At 44.6% G+C, this 14866-nt stretch overlaps 1 protein-coding gene across 1 annotated transcript in view; it reads right to left on the bottom strand.

Annotated features, from left to right (window-relative positions):
• PHF24 (PHD finger protein 24) overlaps positions 1-12306 on the bottom strand; it is a 30116-nt gene extending 17810 nt beyond the window's left edge. Inside the window, 2 exon segments of the mRNA XM_078152702.1 lie at positions 421-471; positions 11668-12306. The gene's annotated coding sequence lies outside the window, so the exon portion shown is untranslated.
• Positions 12307-14866: the final 2560 nt, after the last annotated feature.

The following is a 14866-nucleotide window of genomic DNA, read 5'->3' as shown; positions in this document are numbered from 1 at the left end:
CAGAGAACTTCAATGCAGTGGGAAGACAAAGTATAGACAACATCGGAGAAACATCAAATTCACTTGTCAAAGACTGGCTCACTGGGGTAAAATAAAGGCAGTGCATACAAGTAGGTTCCTACGGGCTTTGTGGGAAGGAATATTAAAATTTATTAAACAAAGCCAGGAAACCAGAAATGGATGCTCTCAAAAGTTATCTGACTTACTAATATTGTATCAGAATATTAAATATCCTAACCTCTCAATGCCCCCTTTCTTTCTACATCCTGTTGTTCTTTACAATTACAAAAATAATCACTATTAAAAAAATCTCAATTGTAAATGATACCCCTTCTGATAAAGATTTGCTCGAGTATTCACCAGCACAAAATCACCTTATCTTTTGAATAAACTCTCTGTGAGATTCTGTATTTTTCTTACCCGAAATGGCTCGATTTCCTTGGCCACACTAGATTTGTATGTGCAGCAGTACTGTTATAGGATCACGAAAGGAAAAAAAGAAAACCATCAAAATTATGATCTCTGGGTTAATTAAACAAGCTACTTTTAGAACTAATATAGTTTTGATTTTGAGGGGAAACTGAGGATGCAACAGAATTGGATTCCACTAATGAGACTAACTTACTTGCAGCTTTTGGTATGAACAAATTAGAAATGTTCATAAAAAGTACCTTGATTAAATGTTGTTGTTTTTAAATCACAGTGATTTGTGCCTGGGGTGCTTTGGGAAATTAAAAAAAAAACCACAAGCTTAGTTGCAGGACAAGTGGTAGTAATTAGTGATTGGTCAAAAAAGATTCCCATCTGCTCAGTAACAGCCTTGGCCTAGTGAAGTCCAGTGGGTGGTGAGGTCCTCAGAGATTTCATGACTATTTCTCTGGCTGGGAGATAGATCTGGAGTCCTCGTTTCCTTGCGTAGGAGGAGATTACTAGGAATCAGACATTGGGGTAAGGGGAAGAGAATATGAATGTTAGACATTAGTATCCTTTTAGGAAGAACAAAAAGGTGAGGGAGGAGGCCAAGGAAGAGGAGCATGAGAGAGAGGAGAAAGCGATGGACAGCTTGGACAAGAGGATTTGAGCCAAGTAAAAGTGAGAGATGAGTCTGTCTTAAAGTGTCTGTTTGACAGTAAGAGTGAGAGAAACGTGTTTATGTAGGCAGTGGAGTGTGTGTGTGTTACACACCCATTTTCTGTTGAACACCTGCTCACAATGCAGATAAATTATTTACAGCAGCAGGCAAGCAAAAAATCGAGGGGTGGGGACTGGTGAGAGCTGGATGCTCTCAGCAAAGAACTAGGGAGAAGCTACAGCGAGGATGGTTGTGCTCGTTGGTTGAGATTTCCCTGGGTCTCTGGGGAAGGACCACCCACTAGTTGTGAAGGAATCTTACTCTAGTTCTGTAGCCTTAATAGCTGAGTGAATAGCTTAATGGCTAGGGCTGGAGCCCTTGATCCCATGTTTCTCTGGGATATTCTTGGGAAGAGAATGAAAAGCAGTGTAACATAGTGAAGAGAGTCTCGGAGTCAGGAAGACCTGAGTTAAAATCACACCTCTGACACTGAAAGGCTGTGTAATCATGGGCAAGTTACTTAATTTCTCTCAGCCTCAGTTTCTGTCTAAGGCTGTCTAAGAAGTGAGATCAGAGTCAGCAGAAATGAAAGGGAATCAGCAACTGATGGCAGTTTTAAAATGGTGGCAATGGCACAGTGGATAGAGCCCTGGCCCTGGAGTCGGGAGGACCTGAGTTCAAATTTGGCCTCAGACACATAACACTCACTAGTTGTGTGACTCTGGGCAAATCACTTAACCCCAACTGCCTCACCAATAAATAAATAAATAAAATAAATTTTAAAAAAATGGTGGCAATAATGCCTGTAGTTTCTACCTCAAGAGGTTGTTGTGACTCAAATGATATAATGTATGGGAAGTGCTTTGCAAATTGAGCTGCTGTTTCTTTCTTCTTTTTTTGCTTTTTGGTGAGGCAATTAAGGTTAAGTGACTTGCCCAGGGTCACACAGCTAGTGTCTAAAGCCATATTTGAACTCAGGTCCTCCTGACTCCAGGGCCAGAGCTTTATCCACTGCGCCACCTAGCTGCCCCCTGAGCTGCTGTTTCTTGCTGTCTTGTACACAGTAGAGGCTCCAAAACGTTATTTCATGAATGCTGTGGGAGACTATGGGAAGAGCTGAGAGGATTTATTTTAGTTCATTGTGTCAAGGACCTTTCCCTCAATAATTATAGTAATGTACATTGACATAGCCCTTTACAGGTAAAAATTGTTTTCACATATATTATCTCATGTGATTCTCATAAGAACTCTTTGAAGACAGCCTGTATAAGTACCCAGGACTTCTAACCCCAAGTTCAAGGGCTCTTTTTACCACATAAAACAATTCCTCAAGATGGTGTAAGGGTCAGTGAGACTAAATACTTATCTTCAAAAACCTTTATGGAATCACCCAACCTATATCATGACTCATATCTATCTTGCTTCTCCAGTAGTTAGGCTGTCTAAGAAGTGAGATCAGGGTCAGCAGAAATGAAAGGGAATCAGCAGCTGACGGCAGTGTGGTGACTTCTCTGACCACAGGACACAGCTAGCTAGAGGTGGATTTTGATACTCATCCAATTACATAAACCACACTGGCAGAACAAGGGAGATTAACAATACCAAAGTCAATATGGTGCCAAGTGTTGGGGGATCATGTCCTGTAGTACGCTGCCTCCCAGCACAAGAGACCATCAAAGGAGAGCTCTTGGCCTAAGATTTGATGTCTATTTCCTCAGCCTAGTGGAGGAGTATATCCTGAGTTCCCACCAATACTTGAGGATCACAGCATTTAGGATTGGTTGGTGATTGGTCCAAACAAATACCAAAAATATGTCTGAATGGCCAGGAAAAGCCTGTGCTTCATAAAGAATATGACCAAACATGACTATGAAAGTACTATGACTTTTAATAAGACATACTGCATTCTGTTAACTGCATACATCATGTGCTCATTTTACAATTTAGGTTTGCTCTTGTTAGTGATATAAATGTAAGTTTTAAGCCTGTGAGGGAAAGAAGTCAGAGTCCTCTTATTGTTGACTGTAAAACATGAACATCCATGATAGATCTACATGCAACATAGGGGCTGGTGATCTGTAGGTATATCAATGACTGTAGCACTAAGATTTCAGTATATATACTACAGTCCCATATTTCCCGGTGTGGGTTCTGTTCTAGCCATTTGGTCTCCTGGCAATAACCTGGGGGGCTATTTTTAGGTTTGACTTGTCCCTAGTCCCAGAAAGAGATACAGCTGGTGCCACCCAGTCTCTGTACTTCACCTCTGTTTGCCCTGGGCTGCAACAACAGCTTACAGTCAGCATCTGGAGACCACAGTCACCAAAATTGTTCTCAGTGGTATATGGGTTCCTGGGGAGCAGATAATGTAGCCAACAGCTGAGGCTTCTTGCCCGCCATTCAAAAACACCAGGGATTAGGTAGCCATAATGCACTGAAAGTAATTAGAATGAAGTATGACAATGGTTTTTGGCCTTTGGGGAACTAGGTCTATTCTCTCTGTTAAGAGAAAACTTATCTCTAGTATAAACTTTTGGCATCAGCACAGCACAAGTTGAAGAATCTATTGTTGTTTGGTTGTTTTTTCAGTTGTGTCTGACTCTTTGTGACCCCATTTTGGGGTTTTCTTGGCAGAGATACTGGAGTGGTTTGCCATTTCCTTCTCCAGCTCAATTTACAGATGAGGAAACTGAGGCAAATAGGGTTGAGTGACTTGCCCAGGGTCACACAGCTAGGAAGTGTCTGAAGCAGATTTGAATTCATAAAGATGAGTCTTCCTGATTCCAAGGCCAGTAATCTATCCACTGCACTACCCCGCTGCCCTCAAAGAACCTATTGGTGTGTTGCAATTAGTAAGAACATTACTCAGAGGTGGAGGAAGAGGAAACCCAAGCCAGGAGTATTTGGTGGGCAAAATGTCATCAGTTCTGTGGTTTATTTTAAGAAATCAAATAGATTTGAAATGAAACAGTGATTCAAACAGTTAAGCGCTAAAACTGTCAACATAGTTTTTGCACAGAAAATGAGATTTTGCAGAGAAATGAATAAGAAACCTTGGATGCCTTTTAGGTAATGTTTCATCTCCATATTTCATACCTGTGGCTCTGGCAGTTAAGCACTTTGTACCTCCTCATACCAGGAAGATGTCATTTTAGGAATCACTCATCCCACCTACAACTGATGTGGGTTTGTTATGTTTGTTTTAGATTCACCACCATACTGCGCAAGGTATTTATTAAGTTCCTAACTGGGGATGGTTCTGTGTAGCAGGATAGTATACAAGCTAACACATACAAGTTCCTATTCTCTATAAGCTTTGGCCCCACGTAAGTCTACTAATGCCCTTCATCTCCATTTCTGTTATTCTACCTCCACAGTACCTCCTTTCTTTCCATTCACATATCTACCACTCTGCTTCAGATCCTAATACAACCTCTCACCTAGATAATTACAAAGGCCTCCTAAATTTTTCTCTCTGCCTCCATTCTTTCCCTAATCCTCCCTATATTATTACCTCCCTACCTTCCCCCAAAAGAAAACCTCTGGCACCTCAACTGCCTATGAAATAAAGCAAGAACACCTTAGGTTTTTAGTCATTTACTGAAGGTCCTCCAACTTCCCTTTCATGACTTCATACATTATTCTCCTTGGTATGCTCTAGAATCAAACTAGGCTACAGGCCATTTGCCAATCTCATCTTGTTCCTCTCCTCCCAATTCCATGCTTCTTCTCATACACATACCATACTGGAAAAGATGCCCCACCCTCCATTTCTGCTTTTTGAATGCCTTCTCTTCTTGTAAGGCCCAGATTAAGTGCTATCTTCTACAAGAATCTATCCCTGAACATCCCCACTGGAAGTGATCTCTCTTTCCAAATACAACTTCAGACTTTTTCTTATATTCTAATTTACATTGCGGTTTCGAATTTATGTCTTATTTCCTCTATTATGGCATATCTTAAACTCACTGAGGCCAGATACTCTCTTAAACTTCATCTTTGTATTTTTAGCACCTAGGACAGAGCCTTGTACATAGAAGTTGCTTAATAAAGGTTTGCTGGACTGAACTGAATTCACTCTTCTTGGTTCTCCTCAATCTATTCCTCCAACCTCCATCCTCACTTTTGTTACCATTGTTGGACATTTATACTTACTGTCTTTCTTGAATACCACTTGAGAAGTTTCACTGTTGCCAGAACTTTGGTTAAGACACCACAGTACCTTTCCTACACATTTCACAAACTATTTCCAGGGCCAGCCTGCTGGTTTTACTGCTGTCTCCATGTTTAATAACCCCACCTATTTTGCCAGAGTTTCAACATATTTCCTCTCCTCCACGTCGCTTTCAATAAAAGATCTTTTAATCTACATTTAAAATTACGGCTCCTCCAACACTCTAGATATTTTTGCATGCCTCTCTCATTCTGCTGTGCATGACCAGATCGTTCACAGCCTTGGCTCATCCACACCCCTATCAATCGCTTCCTCCGCTTCTATGCCCACATGGAGGAACATCTTTGGAGCCAGACCAGGCCCCATGAATTGATGCTCTTATATTCTACTTGGAAACCTCAGCTACTTTTCCACTCTCTGCCTCAGATGTAGTGGAAATGACATGAATTAGGGGTCGAAAGACCTGGGTTAGAAAACTAATTCTACAGTCAACTCCCTGTGTGATCTTTGGCAAGCCATTTCATCTATCAAATGAAAGGGCTGTGCATCTGAATTTCCTTCTCGTGTTCTATGCTGCATGTGAGGTTGGGCATGGGAATGGGTGGAATCACAGGTTTGGGCCAGGATCATGTTTACGGTGGCGGGAACACCTCGTTAAAGGAAAAAGCCATAGTGAGTATACCAGAAAAAGGAACCAGAAGATGGAACTACTAGATTTGTGTTTGTTTTTAATGGAAAGAAGAGAAATTGAGAAGAGGCAATATGGTGTAGTCGTTAAAAAGTTGGCCTCAGTGTTGGAAAGATCTAGGTTCAAATCCTGCTTCTCATACACATTGGCTACTCAAGTCCTACCTCTTCATATGCATCAGTGAAATACTGTGACCCTGGGTAATTCATAATTTCTCAGCGCTCCAGGAACTATAAATTGTTGATTTGTAATGGCAGAAGGAACTTCCTCATTGGTAGTTCCTTATACCAATGAAACCACAGGTATAGAGCACTGATTCCTGTTTGACCCTCATTTTTTTTTCAAGAATGGAAACTCCATTCCATTTAATAAACATTTATTAAGCATCTATTCTGTGCAAGGCATAGGGAGACACAAAAGCAATTCCTGCTTTCAAGAAGCTATATTCTACTGAGAGACACAAAACCATAAAAGACAAAACACAAGAGACTACTAATAAATTGGAGGGAGGGGAGAAGGTGGGGTAAAAAAGGCTTTCTCTAGGCAAAGGTGCATGATGTGAGTTTTGAAGGAGGCTAGGGATTCTAAAAGGTAGAGGTGAAGAAGAAGTACATTGTCCAGGCACAGGGGACAGCCTGTGCAAAGGCAAAGAAGTGATCAAAGGAGCGTCAAATTCTGGGAGCAGCAACTAGCCAATTTGGCTGGAACGTAGACTTCATGAAGAGTAGTGCAATGCAACAAAGCTGGAAAGGCAGGCTGGAGACAGACTGGGAAGGATTAAGCTGAGCAGTTCAGAGTTAATCTTCAAGTCAACAGGATCCTGCTAAAGATTCTTGAGGAGAGAGTGACATAGACAGGCCTGTGCTTTAGAATAGGAAGATTACTGGCAGCTCTGTGGAAGAGGGACTGGAGACTGGAGAACCTTTCTCAGGATGGTCAAACAATTAAGATCTAGTGAGCAACAGATAGATTGTGAAACAAAAAAAAATGGGGGCCACCATGGTTATGACCTCACATAAAAATTACAGCCACCTACAAGAATCACGGAATAAATCACAGAATCTCAGAGTTGGAAAGGACCTCAAAGGCTCATGTCATCCAACCCATAAATGAATACAAAGTCCCTCTACAACCCATCCACAAGTGGTTATCCAACCTTTGCTTGAAGATCTCTACTGAAGGAGTACTTACTATCTCTCAAGGCAATCAATTCAACTTTAGGATAGCGTGAATTGTTAGGAAGTTTTTTCTTGTATCAAGTCTAAATCTGCCTCTCTGCATATCTACCGCATTGTTCCTAGTTCAGCCAGCTAAGGCCTAGAACAAATCTAACTCCTCCTATTAACCTGTTCTTGATCATGCCATGCTAGGTCTTTAAAATCTTTTTCTAGATTGCTTACAGTATGGTTAAGATAGAATGACTAGAAGAGAATACCTTGGATCAAAGAGGAAAATAGGGGAGAAGAATGGTCCCTTAACTCCACCAAGTAGGAAAGTCTATATAGGCAGCTTACAGTCAGGATAGTAACCTAGGAGTTCAGATAGGAAATGCCATTTCTCCTCTAGGACCTAAAAGTATGTTTGCTGAGAAATAAGATCAACTCATCAAGATGTTACTGGGACATTAGGCATAGGATAGCCATACAGTTTCAATGTAATAAAGGAAGATAAATAAACACTATGTAGCTTTATAAGTAACTCTGGAACTCTGTAAATCTTTAAAACACTTGTGAGCCCTAGTTAGTAGTAATTAGAAAAAAACCAAACTGCACAGAATTGTATGAAATTGGAGGAACTGGTAAAAACTGCTTTGTCAAGAAGTTATATAAGCACATTAACCAGCAAATAAATCAAGAAATATTTAAGCACCTACTAAGTACAGAGAGCCCTTTGCTAGCTGCTAAGGGAGATAGAAAGTTTAGGATTATAGACTCAAAGCTAGCAGGGATCATCTTCTATTCCACTATCTTCATTTTATAAATCAGGAAACTGAGGCCCAGAGAAATGAAATAACTTGCTCAAGGCCACAATGGCAGTAGCAAAGCTTGAGATTTGAAGCCCAGTTTCTCTGATTCTCTACTGAACCACTGTTACTGCCTCCCACCCCTACCCCCATCCCTTTCCCCAACCAGTAGGCTGGAAGACAGCCTGGTACAGTGGAAGGGGCACAGCAATGGAAATCCCAACACCTGAGTTTGAACCCTGGCTCCGATGTTACCAGTTATGTGACTATGGGCTAATTTCTTAATTTCTCTGACTTCATTTGTAAAATGGGATAAATACTCACATAACTCATAGTTAGCTCATACAGCGTTTATGAGCAAAGTATTTTGTAGATCTAAAACACTTCAAGTGTATGATTTCACTGGTGTAGGTACTCCCACGGTAGAGAACAGACTGTTCTGCTCCTATAACTTAGTACATGATTTTGAGGATTCGCTGTGGCCAAAAAATTGATCATCTTGGGGCTAACCTGATCCTGAATCTCTGATCTTAGTTAGCTAGCTTGATCTGTTGGCAGTAGACCTACAGGCCAACTGTAGATCCCTATTTGAAATTGTCTCACTTGATAGGACCTGCCAGAGCTTATGCTCCCCTGTCATAGGCTTTGAGAATCCCAAGCCACCTCCATACCAGGCTGAGATAGTGGAGGAGAGCTTCAGTGGGCCTTAAAGTGCCTTATTAAATGAGTTGTTGTGCCCCTAGCTGGATGGTGAAAGTGAGAAATGCTATAGATTCCCCTGGATCAACAGGAGAGGTAGAAGCCAAATGGGTGGCTGTGGTCAACTCCAGGATCATAGTCTCCTGAATTCCTGGATTTGGGGCTATGATGGGAAGAGATATTTCAACTCAATTCAACAAACACTTATTAAGAACCTACTGTATATAAGGCACACTAGTAGGAACTCAGAATATAACAACGGAAAGAGAAAATAGTCTCTGCACTCAAGGAGTTCAGAATCCAGTACGGAGAAATAAGAGAGGTACACAAATCAGAATACAAATTAGAATATGTGATCTGAGAAGAGGAGTATAGTGGTTGATCAGATGGTAGTGAATCAGGGAAGGTAGCATCTAGGTCCTAGATTCTAGGAGGTTGCACCTGAGCTGGGTAGGAAAAAAAAGATTTCATCACGTAAGGAAAATCTGCAGACACAGGGTGGCATGTACAAGGCATGGAGATGGGATAGGGCTAGAAGAAACCCAGAAACATTAAGTGGTCCAGTTTGGCTGGAGTGTAGGATGCATGAAGGGAAATGGTATGAAATAAGGCCTGGAAGAAGGCTGGAACCAGATAGATTAGGGAATGCCTTGAATGCCAGGCTAAGAGTCTGTACTTTCAGTAGTAGACAAAGGGGAAACTCCTGAAGGTATAAAAGCAGGGGAATAATGTAATCAGACCTGTGCATTAGCAGTAGTATTTGGTAGCTGGGTAAAATGAGTAAACTGGACAAAGGAAAGGATAGGAAGAAAGACAGTTTCATTTTTGTTGTGTTGAAAGAGTATCTAGAAGCAGGAGAACTGAGATAGAGGTAAGAGATTAGTCACCTATGTACTGAACTAGTTTAAACCACTAGCCTAGTATTAATGGATGTAGAGAAGAGGAGCTATTAAAGGTGCTGGTAGAACAATATGAGTGGTAGGAGGAAAATCCTAAGAGTGTGGTCAGAGGGCACATACAAGAGTGTTAAGAGCAGTAGACTGAGGGCAATCAAGGCACCAGAAAAAAAAGGGAAGCGCATTACCTTTGGTTCTATGGAGGTGGGAGGAATATTCTCTCTAAATGGTCCTTTGGTGACATGGATTAAGTTAACTAGAGTATTTGCTTAAATGTCAGACCCAGGCTTTTCACTTTCCTTTGCTTGACTCCTGATTCCTATTTGCTGATTCCCAGCAGAGCTCATCTTAGGTATTGGTGCAGATCTGTGGCTCTATACTTACTGGAACACTCTCCTAGTTCAATGCCACCCAGCTCTAACCCCAAGCTCTAGCGTTAGTCACTCCTCACACAAATGGCTGTGAGAATGGGCCTGCTGAGTTGAGAGATGGTCAGACACGGTAAGACTAACAGTCCTTCATTAATCTCAATTATTTCGCAACCGGTAAGGTCACCTCTGCGTCACCATCATATTACACCGTGCTTCCCTTCACTTCTTGTACTAGCCCTGGATCAGTGACCATTTTCAAGTTGCCTTTTCTTGACTACTGATTTGAGATTTCCCAAATTATATGGAAATATCACAATGCTTATGATGTCAAGGGCCAGAGCCTGGAAAGAAACCCTGTGATGCAGTAGGAAAAAAAAAAGAAAGCACTGAACTGGGAGTCGGGAGATCTGGGGTTTAGTTCTAGCTTTGATATCAACTAAGTGACCTGGGCAAATAATTTCTTTCCTGGAGAATTCCAAGAGCTCAGTTTTCTCATCTGTAAAAATGTTTTCTAAAGTCCCTTCCAGTTCTATCATTTCAACTTGGCTGAGCTCTCTACATAGGCTGAATAATAAAAGGAGCCACTGGAACTCAGTCATAGGGTACCATCCCTACATTTTACTTGTCACCCTTTGGTAGTCTGGGGAAGCCTGTGAACCTCTCTTCTCAGAATGTTTTACAATGCATAAGATAAAGCACATAGGATTACAAAAGAAACCAGTTATGTTGAAATAGAGATGTAATTTTCTTCCTTCACCCCAGTTCATGGACTCTTTGAAATCTATCCCAACCCCTTGTGGTCCTGTGGACCCCAGGTTAAGAACTCCTGCCTAAGTAGACTATCTTTTTTCCTTAGGCTCTAAATGCAGCAACACCAACAAACACAAATTCTTTACTGCTCTAAGATAGCCTTCTCTCTTACATGCTCTTAATAAATAACCACTCAGCAGTTTTCAGGATCACTAGCTAAAATCCATCTTTCTCCTTGGTTACCGCCTTCCTCTCCAACCTCAGTACATACCAAGCTAGGAATGTACAGAGAGCTATACCACCTATATTTAAAGCAACACAGAATTTTATGGCAATTAACAATCTATATACTATACCTAAAGAACCTAAAGCATCTTTCTGGAATGCCTGTGTCCTCAGGCCAAATACTCCCCAGTTTGGAAATCTTTCCCTTTCTGCCAAATGTGACAGACGGGTCCTTTAATCTTCCTTTGGCTTCCCTCTTAGTTTGCCTCCCCCCCCCCCCACTACAAAGCTCCAACTTTCGATCTCGGCACCTGCCAGGCCAGTTCCTCTACACTCTTCCTTCCCACGGTCAAGTTCTGGGGGAGCTCCTGCAGATGGGACCCCAAAGCGCCTTCTGAGTCCTGGCGGGGTCATTTCGCCAAACATTTTGCCAGGTGCAAAACCACTCCTCTCCCAAGACAACAAGTATTGATTAAGCACCTACTGTGTGCCATGCGGGGTAAGTGGTCAGTCCGGGAGATCGGTAATGTTCAAGGCCAGACCCCGGCCGAAGGCAGGCGAGGGTGGGCTCTTCAGCATCAGGGGGCACCTCCTCCACCGGACTGAGCTCACGCTCGGCCCCGGGGGCCCTCATCTCCAGGGATGGGGGGTAGCCACGCCCCGGGGGCCCAGGGCGGGGGCGAGGCCAGGTGGGGGGAGCTGCAGGGCGTTGCCAGCTGCAGGCGGCCCCTGGAGGAGATCGCGCTCCGCCGGGGGCCCCCTTTGCCCTGCCCCCTCCCGGCCCGGCCGCGCCCCAAGCTCATACCCCACCGCCGTCCCCACCGCTTACCCGGGGACTCGCTCCGGCTCCGGTCCGGGACTTACGACGTGACCCCCGCCCTGCGCATCCCCGCCTGCTCGGGAGCTGGGGCAGCTGCTGCGCCTTCGCTCCCGGGGGGCTTCGGAGGGAGGGTCCTACCTTGAGCTCCCTCCACCTGCCCCACCCGGGGGCCGGACTCGCGGGGGGCTGAGCGAGAGACCCCAGCCCGGGGCGAAGCCCCCCGCCTGCACCCGCCGAGGCAGGCTCGGCTCGGTTCCGCTCGAGCGGCGGCTGTTACCGGCTGCGGCAGCTGCGGCCCCACCGTTCCAACAGCCGAGACTACTCCGGCCCGCTGGCAGAAGCGCCCTCGGCTGGTGGGCGGGAGGGGGGCGGGCCGGGAGCTTGTGCGCCCCCTCCCCTTCCCCCTCTCGACAGGCGGGCGGGAGCGCGCTGGAAGGCGGTGGCGGGGTGGGGGGAGCAGAGCCGCAGGGACGGGTACGAGGCTCAGCTCGCGCCGCCTGGTGGAGGGGGAAGGGAGGAGGCGCACGAGGTGGGGAGGGAGGGGGCGAGAGTGAGGAAGAGCGCGTGCTGTTCGCTAGCGAAGAGGGTGGCGGGCTGGCGGGCTGGGGCAGGAGTCGAGGCTACGGGGGTGGGGGGGAAGCGGTGTAGCAGCTTCGGCCTGACGCAGGCGGGCTGGGGAATACCAATGAGCGCCCCCCCGCCAAGCCCGGGGACTGCAGAGCCTGTGACTGCACCAGCAAGGTCAGTCACAAGCCGAGCCTTCCCCTGCTAGGCCCCTCGGAGGGGGCTGTGTGCATGTATGCATGCGTGCGTGCATACATTCAGCAGCAGATTGCAGGGAGTTTGTGGAAGTATGCATGCGTGTATGCATTGGTTCATTCATTCATTCATCTGTCCATTCATTCGTTCATTCATTCATTCATTCACGGGCCCTCATCAACTTCCCCTCCAGACTCAAGTCTCTGGAAGCATCTTAGAGGGAGGGGGAGGTCAGAGGAACTGTGACTCCTGGAGGAGGCGCCAATCCAACCCAATCTGAGCTTCATATTAGAGCATTTGGACCTAAGGAACCCGATACAATCGAAAAACTGAAACTGAACTCAGACCCCTCCCCACCCTTCTATAAATGCGGGGGGGGGCGGGGCGGGGCTGCTGTTGGGGTCCAGCCGGCTTCACCTTTGGCTGTGGCTTTGCATTCGTGGTGGGTGCACAGGTATCTTACGTTAGAAAGCACTCCCACGTGGACCCGAGCCGTGAAGCGTGAAGCTGCAGTGGAGCCAGATTGGCAATTTGAGAGAGTGAAGCTCTGCATTGCACATCTGTCTGGGGAAGCGGGAATGACTGATTAGGAGGTTTAGCTTTGGTTAGGAGATACCTTCCAGCTCTTTTTAGGCCAACCCCTCGATTTTCAGGGGAGGAAACTGAGGCCCAATGAGGATGTGATTTTTCCAAGGTCACAAAAGCGCTAAATAGAACAACTAGAGTTGTTCCCCACCCTCCCTTGGAAAGTGTAGGATTTTGTTCTCTGATCTTCCCACTTACTCTGGGACTTTTCGCTCCCTTTCCTTGACCTTTTTCAGGCAGACCCATCCAATCACAGGAGCTCATTTTCAGTAGCTCTGTCACAGTTTTTAAACATGACATGTATTCTGTTTGTTAACTTCTGCTAACTGTTGACTAGTCACATTAATCCATCCAGAAGCATTTATTAAGCACCTTTTATATGGCAGTAGCTGACCTTGAGAAGCCTAGTCTGGGGGAAGAGGGGGATCACATGCACATTTATAGGTATATATGCAAAACAGATACCAGATAAGTTTGGAGGAAAGGCACTGGCAGTTGGTGAGATAGGAAAGGCTTCATGTAGAAGGTGATGTTTGAGCCAAACCTTGAAAGAAACCAACGGTTCTTGGAGAAGTGAGGAGGGAATACATTCCGCACAAGAAAGAGCAGCCCATGCAAAGATATGAGGATGAAGTGCTGTGTTCAAGGAACAGCCTTGGTATTCATGAAGAGGAATAACATGAAATAAGGCTGTTTGGAGAGGTAGATTGGGGCCAGCCAGGTTGTGAAGGGCTTTAAATGCCAAGCAAAGGCTTATATTTTATCCTAGAGTAATAGGGAGCCGCTTGAGTTTAGAGAGTAAGGAATGACAGTCAGATCTGTGCTTTTGAATATTACTAGGCAACTGTGTGGAGGGTAGATTGGAGTGGGGAGAGACCTGAGGCAGGAAGACAAAATGAGAGGCTGGAGGAGTAGTTCAGGCAAGAACAGAGGTGGTGCCTATATAAGGGTAGGGAAAGGGGCCTAAGCAAGAAATGTTGGGGAGGTAGGAATGACAGAGTTTGGTGGAATTGGTGAGGTCTGGTAACTGGGCAAGTGGTAGGAGGGGGATTACTAGTTGAGGATGACACAGTGGCTGCAAACCTGGGCGGATAGAGGAGCTGTGGTACCCTCAGTAGGAACAGGAAAGTCTGGAGGAGGAGGGAATTTAGGGGGAGAAATCATGAGCTCTCTTGGAGTTTGAGAAGCCAGTGATTGATTGATTTGGATCTGGGAATCATCCTCATAGAGATAACTAAGCCCTCGAGAGCTGATGACACCAGCCCTCTGGGTACCATTTCCTGACATAATTAATAAGGCTTCTATTTTTAAGAGCAAGGTCTGTCTAGCTGTCTTTACACACTTTCCTGCCTATGTGCCTTTGCTTATGCTTTTTCCTATATCAACAATGTCTCTCTCCCCCCTTCACCTGTTGGATTCCTACCTGTTGTTTAAAGCTCAGTGTAAATGCCATCTCCTCTGTGAATCCTTCCCTGATCTGTAATGACTCCCCTCCCCCGCCCCGTTTGGAATTCATATAACATTTTGTTTTGCAAATCTAATTAATGTATCATGTAATATCATATATTGTAATTATTCGTGATTGTGTCTTATCTTTCATTAGGCTGTAAGCTCTGTGGGAACAGAGATTGTATTTTAGCTAAATTTACATCTCTCACAGTGCCTAGGACAATCCTTGTCCTAGGCTTGTCCACAATAGACACTTGATAAGTGTTTTTTGAAAGAATGAATGCCTACTTTATGTCTAGACTGCCCAAGATTCTTTTGACAACATTTACTCAGGAACTTTATACAACTGATTAATACAATGGATTTTTCTGTTCACCTATCATACATTCTTTGAATACCTAGTGTTCAAAGCTAG

Source organism: Phascolarctos cinereus, unplaced genomic scaffold, assembly GCF_003287225.1.
Source record: "Phascolarctos cinereus isolate Bilbo 61053 unplaced genomic scaffold, phaCin_HiC Scaffold_4;HRSCAF=312, whole genome shotgun sequence".
Lineage (NCBI taxonomy): Eukaryota > Metazoa > Chordata > Mammalia > Diprotodontia > Phascolarctidae > Phascolarctos > Phascolarctos cinereus.
Note: the sequence above shows the minus strand (reverse complement) of the source record. Positions and strands in the feature narration are given on the sequence as shown.